Source organism: Hyperolius riggenbachi, chromosome 6 (genome assembly GCF_040937935.1).
Source record: "Hyperolius riggenbachi isolate aHypRig1 chromosome 6, aHypRig1.pri, whole genome shotgun sequence".
Taxonomy (NCBI): domain Eukaryota; kingdom Metazoa; phylum Chordata; class Amphibia; order Anura; family Hyperoliidae; genus Hyperolius; species Hyperolius riggenbachi.
In genome coordinates this window covers 283,859,300-283,880,207 of record NC_090651.1, presented here as the reverse complement: position 1 = coordinate 283,880,207, position 20,908 = coordinate 283,859,300, and the positions used below count along the sequence as shown (strand labels likewise).

The 20,908-nt window shown below is 45.1% G+C and overlaps 1 long non-coding RNA gene across 2 annotated transcripts in view; it reads left to right on the top strand.

Moving 5' to 3' along the window:
- LOC137521555 (uncharacterized) overlaps nt 1–20,908 on the top strand; it is a 119,950-nt gene that overhangs the window by 34,303 nt on the left and 64,739 nt on the right. The window contains exon 3 of one of the 2 annotated variants that reach the window (XR_011022151.1): nt 775–842. This is a non-coding gene — a long non-coding RNA (uncharacterized lncRNA). Of the gene's footprint in view, nt 1–700; nt 843–20,908 lie in introns of both variants that reach the window. The other variant, XR_011022150.1, reaches the window with a different exon arrangement.

Here is a 20,908-nt window from a genome sequence, read left to right as displayed (position 1 = left end):
GTGTCAGCTGTTTGGGATGAGAAGATATCGGCACCTGGTCCTGGGGGGTCGGACAGACATCGGCTCTTGGGGGGGGGGGCAGCGGACAGACATCGGCACCTGGTCCTGGGGGGGGGGGGGGGAGAGGGGGTCGGGCAGACATCGGCACCTGGTCCTGGGGGGGAGAGGGGGGTCGGGCAGACATGGGCATGCTCTGCAGTATCTGTTATGCGGCTTTGCGTCCTCCTTAGGAGCTTGGGGAAAAGGCTACACAGTAAAAAAATTAGATTGCTTTTTAACTTCTGCATTGCCCTTTTGGCTCCCTTACAAAGTAATTAAAACATTGCAATAGAGATTTAAATTTGATTTTTGGGGCTAACAGTTACTCTTTAAGAAAAATGTTAAAACTGGCTTAGGCACCAGAGAAGCAGTTTGGGGGTGAGAGCTTGGCAGCAGAAGGGTTTTGTTATAAATGTTTACTATGACTAGCTTGGCACAGTGCACTACCACAGGATCACAACTGTAATGCGCACACAGGCATAGATGAAAGTTTCTGAGGTTTTCGTGCCCACTTGAAAGCTGAAAACCACAGTTACCTAACAGGAACATTACACGGTTATTTAAAACTGCAGCTAAATGAGCGACAATACGAATGAAGCATTTATAAACTGTAATTAAGTGAATCATAAGGGATGCAGTTATCATTACTTTGAATTTCTAGGTGCAAAGTTCAGCTTAGAGGATCACAGTGCCCTTCAGAATGCTTCCAGCTAAGACAATGTATTCCTGTTGCAGATGGTATCCTGGCAAAGTTATGACAAGAATGAGGAAACAAAACTGCTTTCATCCTGCAGATAAAAGTGGTAAGACCAGGTTCCGATTTACTATTTACAGACATCTCCAAGTGTCGCCAGTAGAGGGGGTATCATGTGATGTCACAAACCTGACCGGACCCAACAACAACCAAAAACATACCCAAACAAACAAGTCTTCAGCTAGTAATTTATAAAATAATATTGTTAAAATAAGCAATTATATTAGTTAAGTTGTATTCAGTAAAGTTCCTCTTTAATAATTAATTTAGCCTAGCTGAAGACCCCGAGTTGCCCAGGTATGTATTTAGTTGTTGCTGGGTGTGGCCACTTTTTCTAACCCTGACACACAGTCACTCAGTGACCAAGTTTGTGAGCTTTGGGGTCCTTGGCATCAATAATGTGAGAATGGAAGCAGTTAATCAATCAAACAAATCTGATTGGCTATTTTTGGCCCCACTCCCTTTTCTGAATTTGAACCCCTGTCACCCAATGACTGACTGTAGCAAGTTTGAGGCCCCCACCATTAATAATGGAAGAATTGCAGCAATTTAAATTCCCCTTGAAAATCAGTAGGTGAATTTTGATTGGGTGTTGTAGGCTCCACTCACTTTCCTCAGTATTAATCCCAGTCACCAAGTGACCAACTGTGCCAAGTTTGAGAACCCTACGATTAACAGTCTAAGAATGGCTGCAGTTGACATTTTCCTCAATTTAAAATGAATGGCTGAAATTTGATTGGCTGTTTTTTGCTCTGCCCACCTTCCCTGAATGTTTAACCTCCGTCACTTAGTGACCAACTGTGCCAAGTTTGAGGACTCACTTTATTACTGTGAGAATGGCAGCCTTTTAAATTTACCCATTGTCATGAGTGGGTGAAATCTGATTGGCGGTTTGTGGTTCCACACAGGTGTGCATGGAGGGGGAAGGGGGGTGAGACTCCCAGAACATATATCTTTCTAGGTAGCAAGGGATTGGTATACCAAGTTGTGTTGAAATCTGCGTTATCAAGTGATGACGGCACATACATAAACAGACCCATATGATTTTATACATTTAGATGCATATTTTTTTGTATATGATATATTAATAAACTTCGTTTTCTATTGGAAACTTTGGGCTGTATGAACTAAACTGCATTGAGCAGAAATACGGTACATGCGTAAAATCTTACGTACTATAAGAAGAGCGTAATGCATAGAATGTATTGCATTACATTTTGCTTTACACATCATGTGGTAACGGTTTTCTGCTTCCCACAGTTTATTGCATACACCCCCCATTCACCCCCCCATACACCCGTTTCTATGATTAATATATGTACAGTCATGCTGTAACGTTCGCGGAATCGTTTTCACGGTCAACGCACAAGATGCGCACTGACACAGCAAAAACCCTCCACAAGCGTATAATTAGGTGAACTCAGGCTAGGTGCAATGCACCAGCAGAGGGCAATTCCCACCGGCAGATGGCGCTGTGGAGTGCAGACGAGCACAGCCTCTGCACGGCCACAGATGCCAGATAGGAATTGTACAGATCTAAGACAACGCAGGGCTGAACAGCCCTTAAAGAGAAAGAGCACAGATACAGGATGAATTTGTGTCCACCAATCTAGTCGCCACCCAGCGACGGTGAACACACATCAGCAGAAACAAAAGCAAGAAGGCAATCGCAGAGAATGGCGATTGCCAAGAGACACCAGACAGAAAAGGACAGAGCACGAGAAGAGCAAAGGCACAGCAAACAACAATGAGAAATAAGGAAAACAACAAACGCTAGCTAAACGCGAACACCGCACTCATTCGCAACAGCAAACGCGTTTATGGCGCAGTCTCCGCACGAGAAGCGCAACAGAGACAAGCACGCCACCCTGACTGACCAATAACAGACAAACACAAAAAAGAGAGAACGTGAACGCTTGCTAAATGGTTACCTCACCGAGCCTAAAGCAAGCGTTCGTATCAGACAAGACAGACAAACGGGAAACAGGAATATGAGAGATACCATCCACCGCTCTTCCGCCAGAGCGAGCTCGATCCGGGTTCAGGGACAGGATAGGAAAGATTCACTGCTCTTTCCGCCAGAGCAAGTGCGATCCGGGTATAGGGACAGGATAGGAAAGATCCACTGCTCTTTCCGCCAGAGCGAGTGCGATCCGGGTTCAGGGACAGGATAGCAGATCAGAAGGATCCACAGCCGCTACCGCTAGGGGCTAGTGCGATCCAAGCAAGACAGACAGATGAGATAGCAGGTAGCAACCGCTGCTCCAGCTATACTCCAAGAAAACAGATCAGAAGGATCCACAGCCGCTACCGCTAGGGGCTAGTGCGATCCAAGCAAGACAGACAGATGAGATAGCAGGTAGCAACCGCTGCTCCAGCTATACTCCAAGAAAGCAGATCAGAAGGATCCACAGCCGCTACCGCTAGAGGCTAGTGCGATCCAAGCAAGACAGATGAACAGAAGGGGCTACCAGTAGCAACCGCTGCTCTGGTTAGCACCCCCAGACAGACAGAACGATTTCCTATCGACCACCGCTGACGACAGGACAATCACAGCAGAGAGGCAACACTGACAAAACAGATAAGCAAGCTAACTGCACTAGAGGAGCTGCCTAGTGCAGTCCCCAGAATTACTCTAAAATAACTTTAACAATCCAACAGGGAAGGCTGACACTCCAGGAGTGTTTCTCAGTAACAAACCATGAAAGGATGACTAGCTAAGGACTCTGGGATAACATGGCTTTTATACTGCCAGCCTTCTAAGGAGACAGCTAGGTGATTTGCATAACAAATGAATGCAAATCCCTCAGCAGCAGAACAGGTCTGGAACTTGCAAAGAAAAGACAGGTCTCTCCTCCAGAGACCTGCAGCCCACAGACTAGAGGAATGGTCAAACAGCTGTCTGCATGTGCAGCCAGCTGAGCGGATCATTACACATGCATGCTCCTTTAAACCGTAGTATTGCATTGACTGCACCAGGGCCCCTAGACCTGAGGGACCCAAGAAAAGGTTGCCTAAATGCTCAAATCCACTCACTTTCCAGCTACCTAATACTATCTGATATAAGGCACGTAGTTGCTTAATTCTCTTATGTGGGGGAACATGGCTTCTTAATCTCTTTATTTGGAGATGCATGTTGCTTATTCCTTTATCTATAGGCACAAGGCTGCTTAATTATTTTCTTCTTTTCTCTGGCTGCTCAAAGTTTCTTAGCTGCTGTATCTGGAAGCGCATGGCTAATTAGCTGTTGTATCTGGGCACATGGCTACTTATTTTTGCATATAGGGGGCACTTGGCTAATTAATTAATTCATTTTGAGGCATATGTCTACTTAATTCCATTATGTGGAGGCACGTAGCTACTTAATTATTTTATCTTGGGGCACATGCCTACTTAATTATTTTATCTGGAGGTATGTGACTACCTAAATATTTTATTTGGAGGCACATAACTATTTATTTATTTTATTTGGAGGTCCACAGCTACTTAATTCTTGTATATAGGAGAGCCATCGCTACTCAGTTTTTGTACCTGGTGTCTGCAGTGTGGTCTGCAGGTAAAAGCTAGGCTGCCTCTGTGGCAGTGTAATAATTTGCGGGCTCCCATTGCCCGTTGGACTGAGATCTTCCAACTTGCCTAAACAACTGGGACTGATAAATGGGATGTTGGGTCAAATTTATTGCTCTTCGTGGGCCCCAGATGGTCCTTATCTGGTCTGCTGATGTGTAGTTTTTTTTTTTCTCATTTGGTCCTTTTTATACTGTATTATCAGCAGCATAACTATAAATCAATGGATCCCCTTTAAAACTTTGGATAACTTTCTTAAAGGGAATATCCAAGCTAGAAAAAAAAGACACCTATTTACCCAGTGCTTCCTCCAGCCCCAAGCAGCCGCTATGTCCCTCGCCACAGCTGCGCTCTCAGCTGCTGGCTCCTGGTCCCCGGCAGGTTGTCCTCCACTGCGCCTGCATGAGCACCGCTGTCAATCACTCGCATGTAGTGTGGAGTGTACTGTGCAGGCGCAGAACTACTGATCGGGAAAAAAAAGCTGTCTTACCCGGATTTTAGCCCCCCCATAACTTTGAAAGCCCCTCAATTTTGCCTGGGTCCCCTCTATTGTGCTGCTGTCACCCCTCATTAAATGCTCTGATGTAGCTGAGTCGCGGCTACAGCGCATGCTCTACAGGACAGGATGTCCTCGTGCCTCCCTTATCACGCTCCTGTGGCCGGGGCATTCTGCGCGGTTACAATTCTTTGCAACCCTCGCTTGTGCAGAACGCCCATGGGAGCGCAATTGAGGAGCTGCATGGATGTGACAGAGCATGCACGGTAGCTGCAACTTAGCCCGGTCAGAGATTTTAATGAGGGGCAACATCGGCAGAGGACACTGAGGGGCCCCAAAGATTATATGTGGCTGGAAGAAGCCCCAGCCAAGACAAAATCAGCTTTCATCTCTTGCTTCAGGTGTGCTTTAAGTGCTTCCTCTGCATCCCCATCCCCTCAGAGTCTTCTCTGCAACATCTCCCCCTTTAGTCCCTCCTCTGCACTGCCCTCTGTCCTCACTTATGGCCCCCTGCTCTGTCATACTCTGTGCCACATTTATACTCTCCATGCTACTAATCTCATTGGCCCAGAAGGCGTATCCTCACCCCTCGCACAGGTGTGGGGGCTGTAGTTATGCTATAGTTTATGCACCTGTGTATCAGGTAACTTGTGTTCATCTTGAAAAAAACATGAGACCTACAAATTACCATAAATAGAAATATTGTAGCCACATTTGACTAGTAGTGATGGTCATGTCTAGGAGAACTCATGGAGAAGCAGGTGATTTGTTTGGTCAGCTGATAGATTTGCAAAGCTTTGATTTTCTGTGATCACATCCCGCTTTAGCTCATGATCATGACTAGCAAATCAGAGACTTACATATCTGTCACCTGACCAAACGTATCACATGCTTCTCCATGAGTTCCAGACATGACCATTGCTATTTACTAGTAATTTACTAGTACCCAAGGGAGGCTGAGAGATGTTTGTCGGCAAAGGGAGCCTTATGAGAGCTGCACGTAAGATTGTGATATAGATCTGCATGATTCAGCAGATCAAATGAATGCAAATCCCTCAGCAGCAGAACAGGTCTGGAACTTGCAAAGAAAAGACAGGTCTCTCCTCCAGAGACCTGCAGCCCACAGACTAGAGGAATGGTCAAACAGCTGTCTGCATGTGCAGCCAGCTGAGCGGATCATTACACATGCATGCTCCTTTAAACCGTAGTATTGCATTGACTGCACCAGGGCCCCTAGACCTGAGGGACCCAAGAAAAGGTTGCCTAAATGCTCAAATCCACTCACTTTCCAGTTACCTAATACTATCTGATATAAGGCACGTAGTTGCTTAATTCTTTTATGTGGGGGAACATGGCTTCTTAATCTCTTTATTTGGAAATGCATGTTGCTTATTCCTTTATCTATAGGCACAAGGCTGCTTAATTATTTTCTTCTTTTCTCTGGCTGCTCAAAGTTTCTTAGCTGCTGTATCTGGAAGCGCATGGCTAATTAGCTGTTGTATCTGGGCACATGGCTACTTATTTTTGCATATAGGGGGCACTTGGCTAATTAATTAATTCATTTTGAGGCATATGTCTACTTAATTCCATTATGTGGAGGCACGTAGCTACTTAATTATTTTATCTTGGGGCACATGCCTACTTAATTATTTTATCTGGAGGTATGTGACTACCTAAATATTTTATTTGGAGGCACATAACTATTTATTTATTTTATTTGGAGGTCCACAGCTACTTAATTCTTGTATATAGGAGAGCCATCGCTACTCAGTTTTTGTACCTGGTGTCTGCAGTGTGGTCTGCAGGTAAAAGCTAGGCTGCCTCTGTGGCAGTGTAATAATTTGCAGGCTCCCATTGCCCGTTGGACTGAGATCTTCCAACTTGCCTAAACACCCTTTCAACTGGGACTGATAAATGGGATGTTGGGTCAAATTCATTGCTCTTCCTAGGCCCCAGATGGTCCTTACCTGATCTACTGATGTGTAGTTTTTTTTTTTCTCATTTGGTCCTTTTTATACTGTATTATCAGCAGCATAACTATAAATCAATGGATCCCCTTTAAAACTTTGGATAACTTTCTTAAAGGGAATATCCAAGCTAGAAAAAAAAGACACCTATTCACCCCGGTGCTTCCTCCAGCCTCAAGCAGCCGCTATGTCCCTCGCCACAACTGCGCTCTCAGCTGCTGGCTCCTGGTCCCCGGCAGGTTGTCCTCCACTGCGCCTGCACGAGCACCGCTGTCAATCACTCGCATGTGGTGTGGAGTGTACTGCGCAGGCGCAGAACTACTGATCGGGAAAAAAAAAGCTGATTTTGTCTTACCTGGATTTTAGCCCCCCCATAACTTTGAAAGCCCCTCAATTTTGCCTGGGTCCCCTCTATTGTGCTGCTGTCACCCCTCATTAAATGCTCTGATGTAGCTGAGTCGCGGCTACAGCGCATGCTCTACAGGACAGGATGTCCTCGTGCCTCCTTTATCACGCTCCTGTGGCCGGGGCATTCTGCGCATGCGCGGTTACAATTCTTTGCAACCCTCGCTTGTGCAGAACGCCCATGGGAGCGCAATTGAGGAGCTGCATGGATGTGACAGAGCATGCACGGTAGCTGCAACTTAGCCCGGTCAGAGATTTTAATGAGGGGCAACATCGGCAGAAGACACTGAGGGGCCCCAAAGATTATATGTGGCTGGAAGAAGCCCCAGCCAAGACAAAATCAGCTTTCATCTCTTGCTTCAGGTGTGCTTTAAGTGCTTCCTCTGCATCCCCATCCCCTCAGAGCCTTCTCTGCAACATCCCCCCCCCCTTTAGTCCCTCCTCTGCACTGCCCTCTGTCCTCACTTATGGCCCCCTGCTCTGTCATACTCTGTGCCACATTTATACTCTCCATACTACTAATCTCATTGGCCCAGAAGGCGTATCCTCACCCCTCGCACAGGTGTGGGGGCTGTAGTTATGCTATAGTTTATGCACCTGTGTATCAGGTATTTTGTGTTCATCTTGAAAAAAAACATGAGACCTACAAATTACCATAAATAGAAATATTGTAGTCACATTTGACTAGTAGTGATGGTCATGTCTAGGAGAACTCATGGAGAAGCAGGTGATTTGTTTGGTCAGCTGATAGATTTGCAAAGCTTTGATTTTCTGTGATCACATCCCGCTTTAGCTCATGATCATGAATAGCAAATCCGAGACTTACATATCTGTCACCTGACCAAACGTATCACATGCTTCTCCATGAGTTCCAGACATGACCATTGCTATTTACTAGTAATTTACTAGTACCCAAGCGAGGCTGAGAGATGTTTGTCGGCAAAGGGAGCCTTATGAGAGCTGCACGTAAGATTGTGATATAGATCTGCATGATTCAAACACGTGAATGTTACCCAATGTCCAAGTCACAAAGTCGGTTGAAATGAATGGTTTCCTAACCCTTCAGTCAGGATTCACCTCCACTTAGTTGCTGTGTAATGTAATCAGAAAACCAGAAATGCTATTCGTTGCTGGCATTGATAAATGGTTTAAACCACATGATTACTGTGGTGGCTGAAAACTACTAATGTACAGTGTGTGGTTGCCGCCCAGGGCCCACTCAGATGTACAATAACGGGTATGATGCTGTTCAAGTTCCACCATCAAATGCCTATATTTGCCTCTAGGAAGCTCCACATCAGTGGCTGACAGAAGGTTAACCCTCATCAGCCAGCCATCCATGTAAATGGTTGACTACAGAGCAATTCCTTTGAGCGCTGGTCAGCACGTATTGAAGGGCCACGCATGGTGGGCTCCAGAGCTTTAGCAGCCTGTTAATTGCAATCTACTAGTAGATCATTTATGAGAAGTGCTGGTACATATTTGCACTATCCAAGTTGCAGCAAAAAATCATCAAAACATTCTCCATTTATTGAAATGTATTCAGTTGGCTGTAAAAGAGGAATGGCAGGATTTTTCAGTAAAGACTATGTGCTATTTAAAACAATCCTGAGCCAAATTTCAGGATCAGAATAAGATACAAACCTAAAGAGAGGGAAGCCTCATGATCCTATTGTGGCTTCTTTTGGTGGTCCAGTGTCCCCGGTTTCTCCACATCGAGGCCGCACAGCTCCTATTCTTGCAGCATGGCCGCACAGTATACATGTGAAATCAGCTGCACATGCACAGTAGCACGGAGCTTACTGCACATGTGCGGTTGGACTCGCATGGCTACGCTGCAGGAAGAGGAGCTGTGTGGCCCCTATATGATTAGTGACAATGCCTTGTCGCTAATCTTCCAGAGGGCCGCGCTCAGAGACGGGAGATCAGAGCAGGGAGGGAGGCCTCAATCGGCTTCCCTCTCTTTAGGTAAGTTTCTCAATTTGTACCTGAGCGGCTTGGAAACTTCGTGTCCAACATCAAAATAATTTCATTGCTTACTTCCTGGCTGGAAGCTGTGTGGAGTTTTTTTGGGATATCCTTTCTTATTGATAGAGATTATTCTGGAAATCTAAAAATGCTTGAGAATGTGCATTTTACAAAAAAAATGTTATGTATTCAAGGCCCGGGTTTTTCCTAGGAGACTTTTTTTGTATCTTGTTTAAAATAACTTTTCATCTCTTTTTCAATTGAAAAAATGCTAAACAGTCTGTGAAAAAGTAGTGTCAAAATTTGACTTGAGTATTTTCTTGCTTGTTTGTGGCTTAACCTCCTTGGCGGTAACCCTGAGCTACTGTTGGGGCGGAAAACCACAGCTCAGAACGGTAACCCTGACCTGCACTCGGGTAGCCGCTGGAGGCTCTATGCAGAGCAATGTGTGCAGCGGGCGTTTCAACTCACCTCCCGGGGGATCCTGACGTCGGCCACCATTCTTCTTCCGCTCCTCTGAGGTTCTGCTTCCCCCTGGTGAGATCGCTGTCTGTTGCCATGATGACAGCCGGCAATCTCACTTTAGGGTTGCAGCACCACCCGGAGGACGGAGGGAAAACTGCAGTGCTGGAGCCCAGGGAGGTGAGTAAGTGCTGGGGCTGCTGCAGACTCTCTGCTGGTATGATTTTTTTCATGATTTTAGGGTCTAAAAGCACATGAAAAAAATTGTACCACTTTTAGACCCTAAAATCAGAAGGAATCTTACCGCCAGGGGGGTTAAAAGGCATTTTATTGACAAGTTGTGAAAAAAAATCACCTCCTGGGGGACTCAAATCGCCAGAGCTGCAACCACTAGGGCGCACTCTATAGACAAAAGCAGTGTTAGGGGGTCTAGCCCAAGGACTTCTTACTAAATACGTGTTTGCTTACTGAAGAGGAAGAGATGAGATTTGAACCCAGGTCTCCTTTGTCAGAGGCAGAGCCCTTAAAGGATACCCAAAGTGACACGTGACATGATGAGCTAGACATGTGTATGTACAGTGCCTAGCACACAAATAACTATGCTGTGTTTCATTTTTTCTTTCTCTGCCTGAAAGAGTTAAATATCAGGTATGTAAATGGCTGACTCAGTCCAGACTCAGTCCAGACTCAGACAGGAAGTGACTACAGTGTGACCCTCACTGATAAGAAATTCCCCTTTTTATCTCTTTCGTGCTCTCAGAAGCCATTTTCTGCTAGGAAAGTGTTTTATAGTTGGAATTTCTTATCAGTGAGGACTGAGTCAGTCACTTACGTACCTGATATTTAAAGGGAACCTAAACTGAGAAGGATATGGATTTTGCCTTTTAAAATAATACCAGTTGCCTGACTCTCCTGCTGATCCTGTGTCTCTAATACTTTTAGCCGCAGCCCCTCAACAAGCATGCAGATCAGGTGCTCTGACTGAAGTCAGACTGGATTAGCTGCATGCTTGTTTCAGGTGTGAGATCCAGATACTACTGCAGCAGGACTGCCAGGCAACTGGTATTGTTTAAAAGGAAACCTCCATACCCCTCTCAGTTAAGGTTCCCTTTAACACTCCCAGACAGAGAAAGAAAAAAAGGAACACAGCATATTTATTTGTGTGCTAGGCACTGTGCATGTCACTTCGGGTATCCTTTAACCATCCAGCCTTTATTTCATTCACATTTTCTGCTATTTTCTCCTAGCCTAAATATGTTTTTGTAGTGCTATCTACACTAACCTAACCTAACCTACTACTACAACTTAACCTTTAAAGCAAATTTGAAGTGAAAATACATTGCATGTGTAGTACAGATAACAAATAGAACATTAGTAGCAAAGAAAAAAGTATCATGTTGTTTTCCAGTACAGGAAGAGTTAAAACACTTGAGTTATCTATGCAAAAGAGCTTCTCTGAGGTACTTGGTCAAACTCAGTCCTGTTTTCTAAAAAGCTCAAACAGCCAAGAATTAGTTAGAGACCGCTTGAGACAAGGTTTACTGCAGAAAAGTTCAAAGGAACATTAGCTCTAAACGGCAAATATGACAGAATGATGCAATGTTATAAATAAAGCTACATAACTGAAAAATATGAGACTCTTTTCTTTGCTACTAATCCGTACTACACATTCAATTCATTATTTCATACGTTTATTTTTGCTTCAGTGTAACTTTAAATTACCCCCCTCTGCTGCTATCTGTGATGCAATCTCCGCCCCTTTTGGTTCCCGTCGCCCCAGCTCTTTGGATACACTCATTGCCTACCATGTTCAAGTTATACATTACTACAGCATCTATTATTATTGTGGTGTATGCAGCACCCACGTTTTCTTTTGGCCACAGGCCTCCAAATTCCCCAGATCGGCGCTATGTCTCAGCAGGTTTTTAATTGTGGCATGTAGCTGTATCTACTAGCACTGTTTTTGTTACAATAAAGATGTTTTGTGATCCCCGAGCAGTGCTTGTACACACAGGTGCCAGCTTTCATACAAACTTGGAACGCAAGTGAATGTCCAAGTTGTTGTTGAGCCTGATTTAGTGTTTACAATGGAAAGCTTTGATTAGACAGCCCCTCCCAGAGTAACCACATACTGTAGTTTATCCTATTCCTGAGCTGTCTGATGGGTCAATGAGGAAGTGGAGTGCACAGTTTCAACTGAAAGTAACCAAACAACTTCACTTCCAAGTGTTTGGTAATTTATCTGCAGTTGGGGATCGGTGAATAGCTGTCTCTATACAGGTGTGAATGCAGAAGTATCCTGCTATGCAAACAAAATTAAGACAATACATTCCTTATATAAACAGTGCAATGATTATCGCATTATGTTCAAGCAAATCTGTCACAAATCTGGGCACCAAGAAGTGATCGTATAGTGAGGAAATACACAGCCACTGGTTATCTTTTGTGGAATGATAAAAAAAATGCCAGAGGAACTCCAAGTGAAAATAATGTAATAAAAAAGTGCTTCATTTTTACAAAAATAATTATGTATAAATGATTTAGTCAGTGTTTGCCCATTGTAATATCTTTCCTCTCCCTGATTTACATTCTGACATTTATCACATGGTGACATTTTTTACTGCTGGCAGATGATGTCAGTGGAAGGAGATGCTGCTTGCTTTTTTGGCAGTTGGAAGCAGCTGTAAACAGCTGTTATTTCCCACAATGCAACAAGGCTCCCACAGTGTGATGCTAGAACCATGGTCCTGACATCACACTGTAGGAGGGGTTTCACCACAAAATCAGCCATACAGAGCCCCCTTATGATCCATTTGAGAAAAGGAAAAGATTTCTCATGGGAAAGGGGGTATCAGCTACTGATTGGGATGAAGTTCAATTCTTGGTTACGGTTTTTCTTCAAATGGAACTCAAGGTGAAAGAGATATGGAGGCTGCCATATTTATTTCTCCTGTAAACAATGCCAGTTGCCTGGCAGACCTGTTGATCTTCTGGCATACATATTGTCTGAGCCAAAACCCTGGAACAAAAAATATGGCTAACCCAGTAAAACCTGAGACAGCTGACTCAGCGTACCTGATCTGCTGAATTCATGTTCATAGTCTATGGCTAGAAGAAGGAGACACAAGATCAGGAGGACTGCCAGGCAACTGGTATTGTTCAAATGGAAATAAATATGGCAGCCTCCATATCCGTCAAGTTCTCTTTAAAGCTACTATACTCGGTTTTAATAGATGTAATGTTTTATTCCACAGGTGTCAGGCTCAAGGCCTGCAGTCCGAAGTCAACCCGCCATATTATTTTATGTGGCCCTTACCGCTTCAAGTGTGCATGATTGTACGCAGTAAAAGAAAGGAGGAAATTGATAGAACTAACTTGTGCTGTATACTTGTGCTTATACTGGTGGCATCTGACAAATCTGAAAAGAGGAAGGGGTCATGGGGAAAACAGGGTGGGTGGGGGAGCTGGGAGAAGATTGCCTGTAGTCAAGCTAATCTAAATTACCTGGAGCATGGTTCTCTGCTCACTACAGAGGTCGGTTGTCAGCACCTGTATCACTGGCTTCTGCAATATCTGACTACCCTGCATTATTGATAAATTACTCTGATCAGGATAAATAATCAATAGCCCAGTGCACTCTGGTATTACAGCAGCCAGTGCACATGGCTACTAATGACAGGCAACTTCTGAAGCATTAAACACAGAATGTCACCTCTCCCTGCTAATGTCCCAGCTGCAGCACAGCAATCATTCTCTCTACTCACCCTGCTGCTCTGCACATTCACTCACTGCAGGCTGTGTGTAGAGAGCAAGGAAACACATTGCCCATGAGATAGGAAGGGAGAGGGGTGATACATCTAGTGCAGGAAGTGGTATAGTCCCCTGCACTGCCTGCTGCTATTTTCCCGAATATTACACACAGAGCCTATGTTTCTGCACAGGTCCCCTTCTCTGGCGTTTGACTCTTTTCTCTTATGTTATATAATAATCTGAATACCGAGGTTCCCCCTGGACAATTAGCTCCTTATGTTCTAAGTTAGTCCCTCTACGGTCCCCCGGTATGCAGCGTGATAGCTCTAATCTGTCGGGGGTTTGCCTTTGCTTACTGGCAACTTCCGGGTAGACGGAGCGCAGCCAGGCGTCAGCCTGGTTACCATGACAGCTGTACGTGACGCGCGCTGCTAATGGCCAACAGCCTCTTAGTTGTGCTCTTGCTATGACGCACACCAGGGCTGGAGAATTTGGGTGTCCGTATTGGCTGAAGGGGCTACTGGAGGCGTGTCCCACCAGGGAAATTTAACATGTACGCCATACCCGCGGAATTTGAGCCTTATCCCCGCCGCGAAGAGCAACGGTCTGTGAGGAAGCTAGCAAAGCGAAACAATTGTCGACCGCATGGGTCTCTGTGGGTGTTGCCACCGGAACTGGCGATGTATTGACGGTGGATACAAAATGCTGTAACTATCTTATCACGATGCAAGCCGTGCTATTAACCCTCCTGGCGGTCTATTAGAAACCGCCAGGGGGCAGCGCAGCACTATTTTTAATTTATTTTTTTTTAAATCATGTAGCGAGCCTAGCCGCTGTACAGCGGCATCCCCCCGCCCACTTCGATCGCCTCCGGCGATCTTTGATTAGGAAATCCCATTCAAAGAACGGGATTTCCTGAAAGGCTTCCCCGTCGCCATGGCGACGGGGCGGGATGACGTCGTGACGTCTAAGGGAGTCCCGATCCACTTCTCAGCGCTGCCTGCCACTGATTGGCCAGGCAGAGCACGGGGGCTGGGGGGGGGGCACGGCGCGGCGACGAATCAGAATGCGGCGATCAGAATGCACACGCAGCTAGCAAAGTGCTAGCTGCGTGTTGCAAAAAAAAAGTATGCAAATTGGCCCAGCAGGGCCTGAGAAATCCTCCTGCGCGGCATAGCCCGAGCTCAGCTCGGACTTACCGCCAGGAAGGTTAAAGTGGCAGTAAGAATCAGCTGGTGCCCATGTGTAATTGCAGTTTGAAAGAGAGCTATTTTCCCGAATGTTGACCAAAGTATGAAAAAAGGTCCCAGGTGGAAGAACACAGTGACTGAGCACCACAGTGGCACCCCTAGCCATGGCTGCACCCGGTGTTGTGAGCACCTGCAGCCCTATGGTAGATACGCCACTGCATATAGTAAAATATCGGTAATATTTACTGATATATTACTATGATTTATCACCTCCCTACTCTCACACAGAACCCCCTCTTGTAATGCATATCCCCCCCCCCCCCCAATGGGTGTTTAGTCTAACCCCCTGGTGGGCAACTAACGTTAACCGCCTGAACCTAACCTTAAAGGTGGAAGTTAAATGGAAGCTGCCATATTTGTTTCCTTTTAAACGATACCAGTTGCCTAGCAGCCCTGGTGATCTATTTGGCTGCGGCAGCGTCTAAAGTACACCAGAAACAAGCATGCAGCTAATCTTGTCAGTTCTGACAATATTGTCAGAAACACTTGATCTTCATATGCTTGTTCATGGTCTATGGCTGAAAGTATTAGAGGCAGAAGATCAGCAGGACAGCCTGGAAACTGGTATTGCTTGCTTGAAAAGAAAGAAATATGGCAGCCTCCATATAACTCTCACCTCGGGTTCACATTAAAGGGTCTGTCTGCAGCAGAACACTGTCATGAAGGTCCAGGCTGAACTAAAATAAATAATCACACTGTACTTATTTTTAGAGCTACATGCTAGAATATTGTCTGAGTAATAAACAGTACCTGATAAAGGAAAGAGTAATGGCCTTACAATGAAAGAGGCCTGAATCTACATAGGTGTGTAGCTTGTCACTCAATCTTGTGACATTTGTTTTGTACACCAAATAGGCCACACTCTGTGCAGGACTCCTTCGTCACACAGGCACAATAAGGGTAATTGTGATACCACAGCTCCCCTTTGTTCAGATAAGAGAGGATAATTTTTTTTTGCTGCATAATAATTACCCAAAATACACACTCAACAGCTTCGAAACTCTTCAAAGAATACAAATTCTTATTTCCATAGTAACTAATCAATTAATCAACTTCTATATGCCATCAGAGCTGTAATAAAAACACCTCTGACTGGAGTCTGTGAGGAATAAGAACATTGCTTTCCTTAGTGAACACTTTACACAAATCCTAGTAATATTGTGGTGGGACCCCGCACACCATTCAGTAGAATGCCTATGTTACAGGTACTGTGAACTGCAGGGTAGATGACACCACCGAGTAATACCAGATATAATACAAGTATACCAGGATGTACTCTGTTACGTGAAGAAGTGTTGCTTGATAGTCTTCCAACATTTCAGAACTACAGCAGGTTGCTTTCTCAAGGCATAGGAAGCTATAGACAAGAGATAATTCATTAGGCAGAAGAACACTCGCACAACAATGTATAAACTTCAGTGTGCTGCTGGATAATGCAGCAGCCAACTGGAGCTTACACACCAGTGACACTTCTTCACATAACATGAAGCTTGCTTGTATTCTTAATTCACTCTACACATAAGGCCTTGTATCTATTTCACTTTACACATGAAGCCCAGCACTCTAAACCTTAGTCTCTCAACATACGGCATTGCCTTGTATCCACAAATTTCATCTTGGAAATAATGTTCAGGGTCGAGGACAGAGTTGGGGGAACACTGATTTTAAAACATCCCCTGAAAGTAAGCCATAACCGGAATTTCGAGCATAGTCGAAATACAATATAAGCCCTACCCTAAAAGTAAGCCCTAGCTGCAGAAGGGGAAAGAGTATGGCAGTTATTACTGGAGCCCATGGTCTTGCGGGCAGGTAGACACGGGACACAGGAGGACGGGATAGTGGAGCACACAGGTACAGAGGGGGACACAGGGGGCACTAAAGGTACAAGGGGGGGGCACAGAGGCACACAAGAGGTGGATCCAGCAGAGGAAAAGGCGGCACAGGGGGGAAGGCAGGAGGACATACAGCACAGAAACTTGTGCTGTGTTCTGAATTCATAGAACATATATAACACATTCCCAGAAAATAAGCCTTAGCACATCTTTTACTGCAAAAATGAATACAAGATACTGTCTTATTTTGGGGGAAACTTGGCATTATTAGCTTTGCATTGTTGCTATGCTGGAAATGAACACCTCTATATGTGCTTTGCATAGTGGTCATCCTTTACAAACTGTTTCCTTACTCTAAATACACCTTTCTGGCACTGCAGCTGTCCTTGGTAGTTTTTGGGGCTCCACATCAATACAGTGGTTGAGGCCCCATGTAAAACTTGCACTGGGGCCCAAAGCTCCTTTGTTATGCCACTGCTTGGAGTTACATTGCCATGAGATAAACCAGTGAATATATAGTTATAGCATCAACAGGGGAGGGGGGTGAAATGTATATGGAGGCGTAGGGCCTGCTCTTTTTAGAAGGTCTGAACATCACTGGCAGGGCAGGGTTAAAGAGAAACTCCGACCAAGAATTGAACTTTATCCCAATCAGTAGCTGATACCCCCTTTTACATGAGAAATCTATTCCTTTTCACAAACAGACCATCAGGGGGCGCTGTATGACTGATATTGTGGTGAAACCCCTCCCACAAGAAACAAGAAAAGTACGTACTCTAAGGGCCCTTTCATACCAGAGGGATTTTTCTGCTTTTTAACGCCACGGCCGAAGTTGGCGTTTTGCTAGGTAAAAGAAAGTCCATAGACTTTCATTTTACCTTTCACATCTAACTCTGCGTTTTGGAGCGTTGCGTTTCAACGCTCCCAGGAGCTTTTTCAGGGCTGTTTACAGCCGAAGTTGCCTGTTGGCGTTTCAATGATAGTCAATGGAAAACGCCAACTTCAGCGTTTTCAAAGCGTTTTACAGCTGACTTGTTCACTTATATTTATAGAAGAAAAAAAAAAGGACGTTTTCATATGAGCTGTAAAACTCTTTCAAAAGGCTTTGAAAACGCTTTGAAAACGCTATGCATTGGCGTTAAATAGCAGTTTCCGGTCTGTGAACCTTGCTGCATTGTGGGAAATAGCTGTTTACAGCTTTTTCCAACTGCCAAAAAAATCATGCAGCAGCTACATCATATGCCAGCAGTAAAAATGTCACAATGTAATAAATGTCAGAATGTAAATCATGGATTTAAAAGATTTTACAATGGGCAAACACTGACTAAATCATTTATACATCATTATTGTAAAAATGAAGCACTTTTTTTAATTACATTATTTTCACTGGAGTTCCTCTTTAAGTAAACTCACTAAACACTAGTGTATTGCTTTGGGTGGCATAATCCTTCAAAGTGGCAGACATGCCTGGGGAAGACAGAGGAAGGCACACAGCAGTATGAAACTGTACAATATAAAGCCTACAAGAGCACACAGCAATATGAAACTGTATAGAGTACAGAGACCACAAGAGCACATAGCGTCACTCCCTTTCTCCAAACAACCTCTGCTCATTTTCCTAAACTAACAATTCAAGCAGGGATTGCCACACAATATATGTATGCAAAGTAAAAAAACAAAGAAACTACAGTCATTCTGTGACATTTTATGGTCTAAGAAAATGACATGGCTATAGACATGTCTCTCTTTTGATCTCATGTACAGATACCTCTACCTAAATGTATTTTATTCGCTTGAGCGATGTCATGCTAAACTTGTCCAACCTCTATAATGTAGCTAGATAATCCTTGGTTGAAACAATCGTTTTGGCTGAGAATGTAGCATGTGTACCGCTGCTTACTATACAGATTACTAAATTATGAGTTAATGCATTGTGTTATTTTATCCAATGTGCTGTAGTACACTGCTTGCTTATTTGCCAAACATCTCACCCCCCTCCGCTTCCATAGAACAGTACAGGCTGCCTGACTGCAGCCAAGCAGCTTGTAGATACAGTGCCTACTCCCACATTTTTCACCCTAAGGACTGATTTAGCATTATTAAAGTGATCCTAAAGTCAAACAAAAAAATTGAGTTTTACTCACCTGGGGCTTCCAATAGCCCCCTGCAGCTGTCCGGTGCCCTCGCCGTGTCCCTCCGATCCTCCTGTCCCCACCCGCAGCCACTTCCGGTTTCGCTGTCAGGAGCCGACAGGCTGGGAACGCAAGTGATTCTTTGCGTTCCTAGCCACAATATCGCCCTCTATGCTGCTATAGCAAACATATAGTAGCATAGAGGGCGATTTTGTGGCTGGGAAAGCGAAGAATCACTCGCGTTCCCAGCCTGTCGGCTCTTGGCGGCGAAACCGGAAGTGGCTGCGGGTGGGGACAGGAGGATCGGAGGGAGACAGCGAGGGCACCGGACAGCTGCAGGGGGCTATTGGAAGCCCCAGGTGAGTAAAACTAAATTTTTTGGTTTGACTTAAGGTTCACTTTAAGGATGACAGTGAAGCATGGCTTTTACTTGTTTATGCAAAAAAATGTGCACATACAGTATTTCCCAACTTGTGTTCTAAATACATACATGTTTTTTTCCCAACAGCTTATGTAAAAATTGAGAAAACAAGCCCGGCATCTGAGTGTGTGCAGCAGACTTTCATTTATTTTTGCCTTGCGAAAATTCGCATTTTAAGACCATCAATTTATGGTAAAACTCTGATTATCCAGCACGAGCGGGGAATGGCTGATGCCAGATAAGTGTAGTTTCTGGTTGCTTGAGAGTCTGTGTTAAAAATAGGCCTAGCTAAAAAACCCTGCATGCGTGATGAAGCACAACTTCCTGTGAGGGACAAGAACGGCCCTGGGAGACAACGAGGGACCAAATGGCCTCAAGGGGGCTGGAGGAAGCTCTAAGTAAGGCCCGTTTCACCCTGTATTTTTAAGCCAAACGGATCCAGTAAAGCGGATCCGGTCTCCGCTTCACTGGATCCGTATGCTTGGTCCACACTAGCACACGGATCCGTGAAAACAGATGTGATCACCGGTCGATCGGATCCATTTTCAGTCCATTTGCTACTCTAGCAGGTGAGGGAGGGTGCAGCATCCGGGCGGGTGAAGGAGGGTGCAGCAGCTGGGCGGGAGAGGGAGGGTGCGGCAGCCAGGCGGGTGAGGGAGGGTGCAGCAGCTGGGCGGGTGAGGGAGGGTGCAGCAGCCAGACGGGTGAGGGAGGGTGCGCAAGCTGGACGGGTGAAGGAGGGTGCAGCAGCTGGGCGGGTGAGGGAGGGTGCGGCAGCCAGGCGGGTGAGGGAGGGTGCAGCAGCTGGGCGGGTGAAGGAGGGTGCAGCCGGGCAGGTGAGGGAGGGTTAAAAACGTACCCAGGTGTCTTCTTCATTGCAGCTGGGTGGTAGAGAGGGTTTCTTCCAGGCTTCCTTCTTCTTCCGCGTCATGTAACTACACACGTCATGTGACTAGTCACATGACATGTGTAGTCACATGATGAGGAAGAAGACTGAAGACGGAGGCCTGGAAGAAACCCTCTCTACCACCCGGCTGCAATGAAGGAAACACCTGGGTACGTTTATAACCCTCCCTCACCTGCTCGCATGGCTGCAGCACCCACCTGCTCAGGTATGGCTCAGTTCGCATCGACCCAGATAACCCCCCACAGTGGATTCTGCACTCCGAATGGTCCATTCTCTCATTGCCCCCAATGTTGGGCTTCATCTTCCGTTTCTGGTCCGCTTGGCTGAGCGGGCCGGAAAAATTGGTGCTGCAGCAAAGTCGTGTTCTGTACGCACTGACGCATATGGACGGTTCCATTGGATCTGTTCACATCCATTCAATTTGTATAGTATCCGTTCCATTACACCTACAGTCCGCTTTTTAACGCTAATGTATAAAACCTGACATATTTCATCTCAGGTACCCTTTAATGTTACAGAGGTTTACTACTGTATAAACAAGTGTAAAATAGTTTTTTTCTCTGGTTGCTTGAGACCTCTGGGCAACTGGGTTCAGGATAACGGGAATTTTACTATAGATTGATTTGCATGGGCTGTCAGTTCTATTGCATTTTCAGGAAAAAAGCATACGAATTTGGCAAGTGCCAACTCTGCCAAATCGAGCTTGTAAATGAGGCATCATTTTGAAAATGCTGGTGTAAAGAAAAGGCAGTTACAGCAGATCTGGAAAGTACAAAAATATCTTTATTCATGAATTTTTCTCGGTATGAATGACTGGTTGTGCTGTGAGGGGTGACACTATATGGCCATTTTTGTTTCACCATTATTTTTGCAAAAATTTCACAATTTCCTACAGATGAGAATATTTGCAAAAATATATGGTAGTGAGAAAACACACTTTTAAACAGATAAGAATTTT